The sequence below is a fragment of the Heterocephalus glaber genome, unplaced genomic scaffold (assembly GCF_053883595.1).
Source record: "Heterocephalus glaber isolate CG9 unplaced genomic scaffold, H.glaber_assembly_v1.0 deba00001457, whole genome shotgun sequence".
NCBI classification, from domain to species: Eukaryota; Metazoa; Chordata; class Mammalia; order Rodentia; family Bathyergidae; genus Heterocephalus; species Heterocephalus glaber.
Genome location: NW_028258305.1, coordinates 48,158,283 through 48,167,049, shown reverse-complemented (window position 1 = coordinate 48,167,049; position 8,767 = coordinate 48,158,283). Strand labels below are relative to the sequence as shown.

Below are 8,767 nucleotides of genomic sequence, written 5' to 3'. Positions count from 1 at the left end.
TAAGAGTTTTAATGGTCAACCAGGAATTTCCTCTCTGGCTCCCTCCTGGTAAACAGATTTCACTGATGTGAAGTGACAGGAATTGCGGAGTTTGATCCGGCTTATGAGGTTTTGCCAAGAGTTTCTATATCCCCTGGGCTTGGGACCAAAATACATAATTAACTTTTGCCCAGGCCTATGGGAGTACACACGACTTGTCATAAAACAAGCTACTGGCATTCCTAGCTTTGAAGGTGTTGGTTTCACTGGGAAGACTGAGGGAGAAGCTGCTAGTAAAACCATGTTGATCTTCTTTCAGGGGGGAAACCGAGCCTCAGGGTGAAAAGGAGAAGGTTCAGAAAGAATAGCTGATGTGTCTGAGATAATTGTGTTTACACGGGTAAGAGGTGTCAAAGTGACATTACTCATGAGACTGATTGGAACAGAACGCTGCAAATCACTCTCAAGATTTTTGTTGGACTTCCCCATATTTTTGGAGGTTGGAGTCAGGATTACTGGCTGTGGTAATTAATCCTTCCCAGCCCGCATTCTTTGCTACTGAGCATAGGAGTGATTCAGGGGCCCAACCAGCTAAATCAAGATAATGCTTGACCTCTGGAAGCAGAAGGCTTTTCTTCACTCAGCCAGCGAAAGTAAATCCAGGACAATTGGTAAAATCAGCAGAGCTCATATTTGAAGAGCTGCAGAGGGAGCTGAGGATGTCTGTGTGGGGGCATTTTGAGGGTATTTGGAGCATGTAATGGAAGAAGTTATAAAATGTCGGGCAATGCTGGTTCAGCATTGTGTATAGCACCGACATTAGGTCCTTTAAGAGCTGTAATATTTTCAAGAAACATTCATTGCCATGTAACTTTATCAAAATTTGTCTTTCTTGGTTGGTGTTTGCTTATGTATTTACCTAGTCTTAGTTTCACATGAAACTTATACTAATATCACAGCTATATATAAAGCCACACCTTTGGTTCGGTTTGGCTGGAGCTAAGATGTGAGATTTTTTGCCAAATCCCTTATCGCTATTTTTGTGTCACTCTAAAATTTGTTCTAACACTGTTAGACAACAACTCGAATTCTACTTGGATTACGTAGGTAAAGTGACCTCTTTACCTTTGTCAAGAAGTAGGAATAAGATAAATCTTCTTCCATGAAACCAACTAAATTTTGCAAGAAAATAAAAGCAGAACAAACCCCTTTTAAAGAGTTAAAATCAAAGGGGTCATGTTCTTTAGTACCCTGGCATGAGATCCTGATAGGTACTCTAAGAAAAATATGTGAGCAAACAAAATAAAATGATGATTATCTGTTGTTGCAAAACAAATAACTTTGTTAGTCATTGAAACAGCATAAACTTGAGATTTTTGAGACTAGAGAGAAGAAATATTTTGATCAAGTTTGCCATTATATATATTTCCAAGTCCACAAATACTAAAGCCTTCCTGTTTCTTTGAGTTAAAGTTAGTCGAGGTGGGATGAGCCAAGAAAGGGTAGAAATCTTTCTGTTTTTGAAAACAAACAACACATTACATTCCTTCCTGATCTCCGTTCCTCACATTGGTCCCAGGCACAGCCAGGGAGTCCTTGATAACTCCACTTATGCCCACAACACAGAGACCGCGAGATGGGAGAGACGAGGAATGATTAATCGACAGAGTTTAAAGATGTACTTGTAGCTCCTGTGTCCCCTCAGTCCCCGTCTGTGATATTTGCATCGGTCTCCTCCTCATGTAATCATGCCTTTGCTTTACTCTGCTCAGGATAAATTTAATTTGTGCTCACACAGCATCTTATAACCCACACACACCACACATATGGTCTGAAGTTCTGGTCTTTACATACAAAGCAGAAGAACAATCCACACGTCTTTCCCCCACAGCAGCCAGGTCTCTCTGCCCGGTGCCGGGAGTCCCTGTCCGTGGAGCTGCTCCTGGGCATCCGTAGACAGTTTGGAGCTCAGGGTCAGTGTGATCTGTGGCGGAAACACCGATGTTGTTCAAATCTGCTCCAAGGCCACCTCAGAGCTGCACCGTGAGACGAGGTCAGCGCAGCTCATGGCTCTAAACGCAGTTTTCCTTTAGGGAAATGTTTTATCTTTGCTCCTTCTGATGTGAAAAGTTCTAGATACAGAGGAAGGAAAAAATGTGAGAACAGTTCACTTCCTCCGAGCCATGCATGACATGACGCGAAGCTGGGAGGAAGGATTTGCAAGCTGTCCAAGGTCTGAACTCTTTGCCGTCTGCCTTTGCTGTGCCAGTGTTCTCGGCTGAGAATCTTATCAGCAGACGCAGCAGAGAGGCTGCCTCCCAGGCTGCACAAACTCATCAGGTGGTGTCGAGCTGGGCAGCCACACCGGTACGGGTCCATTTGTCTGCCAGCCTCAGCCAGCCGGGAGGCTGTTTCACTAAGTCCTCAGGGCTGCATTTGGTGGGGACAACTCACTTGCTACTGAAAGGACCAAGGCTCTTTTGTCCTTTGTTTGCTTCAGTTGTCACTGTTGTTTGGAGCTTCTGGCTCAGTCCAAATAGCAATCCAGGATCCAAGGATCCACTTGATCTTTTGCTTTGACACTTTTTCTTTCTTTACTGATGTTTTTTTGAATCAGTCTAGCAATCTGATTTGAATGTGGAGGTATTTTAATTCCCTGGTGCCAGGAAACAATGACATTTTTCTGGACTTTGTGTGTTTCTTGTAAAAATACCACAGTTGTATTTTTAACTTATTATGAAAAAGTTAAGACTGCATGTTTCTCTATCCCAGGTTAAATTTGTTTGTGAATCATTTTTGCCCAACTTAATTATAATACGAATCCCTTAATAATTTGCTGCAACATGTCTCCATGTATCTTTCTGTAAGAAGAGAACAGAGTGCCCCGTCCTGGAGAAGTTTGAAGCTCATCTTTCCTGAGGAAATATACAGTTACAGCTTTGTTATTTTTTCATTTGGAAATAATTTTTATTTAAGAAAGAATTGCAAAGATATTATAAAGGGCTCCCATACACACTTCACATGACAGTCTCTGCTATTAACATCTTATGCAACATGATATCAAAACAAGTAAATTAACTGTGACACAGTTCTCAGGTGGCAGACATACCGACCTCACCCAGTCCTATGGTTGGAGTGTACCTATTCCTCTAAAAGCGTTCGTTTGAAACCAACTCCCTAACGATGGTATTAGGAGGTGCAGCCTGCAGGACGTGATGAAGCCATGAGAGTGGGCTCTTCATGCAGCGGATCAGAGCCCTGTGGAAGAGACCGAGGGGCATTATGGCCTCCTTGTCCTCCCTCCACGTAAGGAAGCTCCGGCTGTGAGGAGCAGTGTCCGCAACATGCACAGGACGTGCTGGTGCCCTCACTCTGGCTGTGTCGGCCTCCGGAACGCTGAGGGTCGGGCTGCGCGTTCTCAGCATGGCGAGGTCGGTGGCACTTTGTCACAGCACCCCTGACTGGCCAGGGCACTGCTCCCCACGATACGCCTTTTGTGTCTCACAATCCAGTCGGGTTCCCACATTGCATTTACATACCACATGTCCTTTGTCTCCTTCAATCTGTGGGGTTTCTTGGTCCTTTCTCGTCTTCTATCGGCCACATGTTTGGCAAGAAGTGGTCGGTGTTGTGTAGCCTGTCCGTCTGTGCTCACCCTCCAGCGTCTGTACTGAATCAGCCTCTCAAGAGAGCTCTCTGTAGATGATGGAAAAGGACTTAGAATCACACGGGTTTAGAATAAAACTAAAGGGGGTTACTCATTTTAAAAGGTGGGAAATGAGATCCAGAGAATAAGAACCAGGACTTACCCAGAAAGAGAGGCCCAGACTTCTGACTTCCCAGGCGGTGTTGGGATCCTGCCACTCTCCGGTGTCCTAAGCCAGAGATTCACGCCCAAACTGCAGAGCAAAACCCACTGATTCACCACAGAGTCCCTGTATTGCAATTAAACCTGAATATTGAGGTGTTAGTTTAGAAAAAACAACTCCTACATCTTTTGTCTTCAAAGAAAACAAATAACACTATCATGTGTGCCATAGGTTTGCCACCACCGTGAGCAGACTTAGCTCCTGGGAAAGTCTGATGCTCGGAGCTCCTGTGATATCCAGAGCCTGGCCACGCCTGCTTCCCTGGCCCACAGCACAGTGAGCACAGCAAGTGCTGGAGGAATTCAATTCAATTATGTTTTAGAAAATCAAAATGCTGGAAATGGCCACAGATGCTTCTCAAACTGCAAGGAGACTAAGAACTAAGACATCTGAGCGAAGTCAGAAGCAGTGAGTTTGCTGGGAGCAGCTTAAGGTGCTGAAGGGAGCCAGAGTCTGTGGGCAGTGGCCCTAGAGAAAGCTCCTCTAGCTGTGGGCCCTGCCACTCAGCTGGGATGACAGAAACCTTTCCCAGCTACAGTCCCACAGGAAGAATGGCTCTGTCCCATGACCTCAGGGCGCATCCAGCCGTCTTAATCTCTGGAATCTGGAGACACAGTGTGTGGCTCAGGGGTCCTCACCCCTGATTTCACAGAACATTTTCTCGGGCTCAGGTGGGACCCGGCAGGGCTCTGTGACCCTCACGCCGCAGGGATTCCTGTGCAGAGTGAATAATTAGGTCAGATGCTGCAACTGTGAGCCATGCAGTTGCCCCGGGCAGCCTGCAACTCTGCACCATGGAGTGTTCCAGAAGCCAAGCTGTGACTCAACGTTCAGGAGAGGGGACCGGCACTTGCTTCCTGTGGTATGTGCCTCTTCCTGGACATGGGAGGCTTTCTCGTGGCATCCCGTGTTGGCCTCTCCCCAGCATGCGTCAGATGCAGGGCAGAGTAACTCTGCACTTTGGAGAAAACAGAATGATCGAGGGGCTGGCCTGGCAGTGAAGAATCCTGGGTTCCCACGAGTGGTTAGAGAATTTGGGAAAAGCGAGCAAACATCCCCGCTTCCCAGTTTCCCCCAGCCGTGCTCTCAGTGAGCTCAACTAGACTGATGGGTTTTAAACTGGATACTAGGAGGGAACTTTAGGGCTGCCCTGAGAAGGATAGGGTGTTGAAGAGGGTCGGTCAAATATTTTGCTACAAAACATAAAGGAGTTGGAACATTGATCCGAATGATACATTGTGCAATATTTCAAGGTGAATATCGAACACACGTGCTTCATATACCGTCTCAAGCACTTGCTGTCTATGTTCTTGGCAAACTTTGATCATCTCATCCGAGTCTTAGTTTCCTTATCTTAGAAGCAGAAATGATAACTGACTCCAAAGTTACTGGTGAGGATCACACATTTCTGGAAGGTTCCATCATCTGTGAAGGTCCCTGTGTCCATGGCACTCTGGGATCCCCAGGGCTGGACCTGAGCAGGTCCTTCCGGAGTGGGTCCCTATGGTCACCGTTTCAGCAGTGTGTACGTCGGACACCGGCAGGGCAGCTGTGGCCCACGCTGGGAGCTCCTGCGGGCCAGGGAAAGGAGTGCCCTCCAGGCCATCAAAGCTGGAGAGCGAGGAGAGAAGGGAGCTTTCTGTACCCTTTCCCCGGGTGGGGGCAGGAGTGCTGCTGTTCCTAGCCTCTCCTCCTCTCCTTACCCAGCTGCCCAGGGCTATTCCGGGTCTATGTACTTTGGGATCTGTAATGAGCTGCCTCTCACCTTAACTTACCATTTTCAGGCAGCTTCACCAGCCGCCTGGACAATGCGGCAACCTAGCAAGTTAAGAGCTTCAGTGGATGAGGCTGGAAAGAGGCTAAGCAGGAGTGGGGATGTCTGCTCTCTCCCTCATAAAGGAAGAAGGCTCCTGGGCTGAAAATCACACGGACACCTTCCCAAAGTTCAAGCGCCAGAATTTCCGAGCTCCTCCTCCACACCTTGTCTGGAAAATCCGTAAGACTGAATACTGGCTTTGCTAGGAAAGAGCAGAGCTCCTTGGTTGGGCAGTCGGCTGAACAATGGGCTTTCTTCATTGCCAGAGGCCTCATTCTGAGCTCAAATTTATGAACATGGGAATAAACTCTAAGAAAGTAAAGCTGTCAGTTAACACCAGATTCTGAGGCCAACTGTAACCCCTAAATGGACCTTCAGATTTCATGTGACCAATCATCCTTTCTTTTGCTGCAGCACACGATATTCTAGAATTTCAAAGCGTGTCTTCCTGAACATGATTTTCAGGAAGCCTAGGCATTTTCCTTTCATAATTCTGAGACTATGAAGTCATTCCCCGGTGGAGTTATTACTAGACCTGCAGTATCCCACCTCAAAAGTACCTATCCTCTGTCACTATAATGCAGAATCTCTGAAAAGTAGTAAGTGCGAATCAGTGTCTAATGCAGATCACTCCACGTTTCTTCTTTTCTTGTGTCTGGGAGTCAGAAGAGAAAATGCTCTGGACGTTCAGTTTCGCTCACATCCTGGGTTTAAACCCAGGATGAAGGAAATGCTCCTCTGCCGGACGGACACCTCCCTGGTCATATTCCAGACACAATCAGGCTCCTCTGATGGTGGTGGCCGATCATCAAGTGAGCAGCTAATCTTATCTGCGGTTCACAAATGGCTCGGATGGCAGCTTGTGACTTTAATTACTGAGGGGCTGTACCCACCAGACGCTCTGCTCCACACAGTGGTCCTCTCAGCCTCCTGCTCCTGGAGATCAAAGCACTTTCCCGCTCCCTATCTGCAGGGAGGCTCATTAGAGGGAGGCTGTCAGGGTTACAATCAGGCAACAGTTTCCCTTCTGGGTTAGAACGCGTCCTGTCCCTTCTTATCAGCCTGTGGGGTCCAAAGTGGGCAGGATAAGGGAGGCACCGATGACATCTGATACCTTTAATAGGCGCATGCTGCCTGCAGGCCTCAGCTTGTTGCCAGGGGCCCTAGACTGACTACTGAAGGACCTGCCACCCTCCCAGACCTGCAGGGATTAGACTTGATTCCTTGGGGTCAGGAGGTGGAGAGGAGGGAGCACGTGGCGGCCCCTAACGGTTGCTTTCCTACGGGGACTGCAGAAATGTGGACGGTGTTAAAATAGGGGTTTTCAAGTCCCAAAATGACTTCTTTACCTTTCAGTAGCAGTATTAACTGGGACATCCTACTGCGAACTGAGGGAAAAATAATACTTCTTTCATGGGGTTTACTGGAAAGATTCCAAAGATGCTCCCCAAGGAAACCTGCTCACAGAGCCCGAGCCACTCTGGCCCTCTCCTCCCGACCTGGATTGGAAGCCCCGTTCTGAGCCGATCGCCCTTTACCATTCCCCTGGTCCCCAGAATTACCCGCTCCCTCTGCACTTGCCATACTCGTCCGTGCGGCTCTCTGGGCACTGAAGGGGGCTTTCTTGCCTGCGCACAGCGGATGTGACGTGAGCATGCGCTGTCCCAAGGAGGAAAGCGCTATCTGGAAATGGGTCATACAACGTGATGGGAAGGCTGTGCTGGCGGGCATCAGGCCTGTAGACAACCAAACCGAGTATCTCTGGGTGGGCCCAGGAGCTTACTTCCCCGTGAAGTTCCTACTTTTTTGTCTTTCTGTACTTGAAAATGCTTTATGAATTTTTATTGGCAGGTGTTTGCAGTACAAATGAGTGCTTTGCTCATGAGGAGCTGGTCCCCGAGGATCACATCTCAATGCCTCCGCTCACCTCCCTGCCCCATAATCCCCCTCCCTTTTGAGAGTCACAGTTCTAGTCCAGACTTCCCGTTCACAGTTTAAAAAGTAAGCTCTGTTTCTTGCACGCACCTGTGTGTGTGTAGGCAATAAGGTTTTTGGTTTTTTCAATTCATGTCTAAATTCTTCCAGCTTAAAGCCTGGTCTTTTGTTCTTAAATCTCAAGCCCGCTTTACAGCGAGCTCTGGCGGGAGAGGCACTGAGGACTTGGTGCCACAGTGGCTAGGTTTGGGCATCTGTTTGTCCCTCTTCTTCTCTAGATGATAATCGATGCTCCTGGAAATGTGAGGAGAGCTGCCTAGGGGCGTGAAACTCTCGGAGGGTCTGGGCAGGCCTGTGAGCATCAGGCAAGAGGCTCCTGCAGCTGCCTCGGTGGAACCTGGGCAAGGCTGCTACAGTGGCACCAGCTGCAGTAGTTCTGGAGGCAAGCGCTGCCGAGTGTGCACTCCGTAGTGTGCACCAAGAAGCGGTGTCTGTCGAAGAGCACTGGAGAGGGAGCAGCGGCAACAGGAAAGGGGAGGGGGAAGAGAGCGATGACTCCGGCCCTGGCCCTCAGGATGGAAAGGCAAGTCTCCTCTGCGTCCGGTGCCTCCGGCTGACTCTCCCTTGTTGTCAGTGCTCTGCGTCCAGGGAGTGGTGACCTCAGGCTTTGTTTCTTCGTGTTGTCCCTCTCTCAGGGCACTGGACCAGGAACGACTGCTGGGTGCGTTGGGTTAGGTGGGGGTGGCTCACTCAGCTCCTTTGTGTCTGACTGCGCTATTCCCCAAGAGCCCTCTGAGGGGAGCTGCAGTGGATGCTCCATCTTCTAGGGGTCCTTCCGGCGGACTAGGGGCCCTGCCCTACCTACTCAGAGACCGAGGACCGCCGAGTTAAGGGGGCTGAGCCCTTCCGCTGAAGATTTCCTGACAAACTGTGGGCCTGCAAGCGGGTTCTGATCGAGAGTTATGGTCATCACCAGGAGCTCGAGGGTTGTCAGACAAGAAGAAACCAATCTGAGTAGATGAGGCGTGGAAGGTCTGACTATGAGGGTTGTGAGAAGCATTAGTAAGGGTCACGTCCAGGACAGCACCAGGCCCCACTTCCGGATCGCACGGTCCGCCGGGTTTTCGTGCTGTCTTCACCACCCGCCTCTCGGGGGATGTGGACAGAT

General features: G+C 48.9%; 1 long non-coding RNA gene across 1 annotated transcript; it reads right to left on the bottom strand.

Moving 5' to 3' along the window:
• Positions 1-2,985: 2,985 nt before the first annotated feature.
• LOC110347989 (uncharacterized) lies at positions 2,986-7,280 on the bottom strand. Its single transcript, XR_002392954.2, has 4 exons — positions 7,227-7,280; positions 3,789-3,878; positions 3,519-3,675; positions 2,986-3,237 (listed from the first exon to the last, which is right to left on the bottom strand). It is a non-coding gene; the product is annotated as an uncharacterized LOC110347989 (long non-coding RNA).
• Between the last annotated feature and the right edge of the window lie 1,487 nt (positions 7,281-8,767).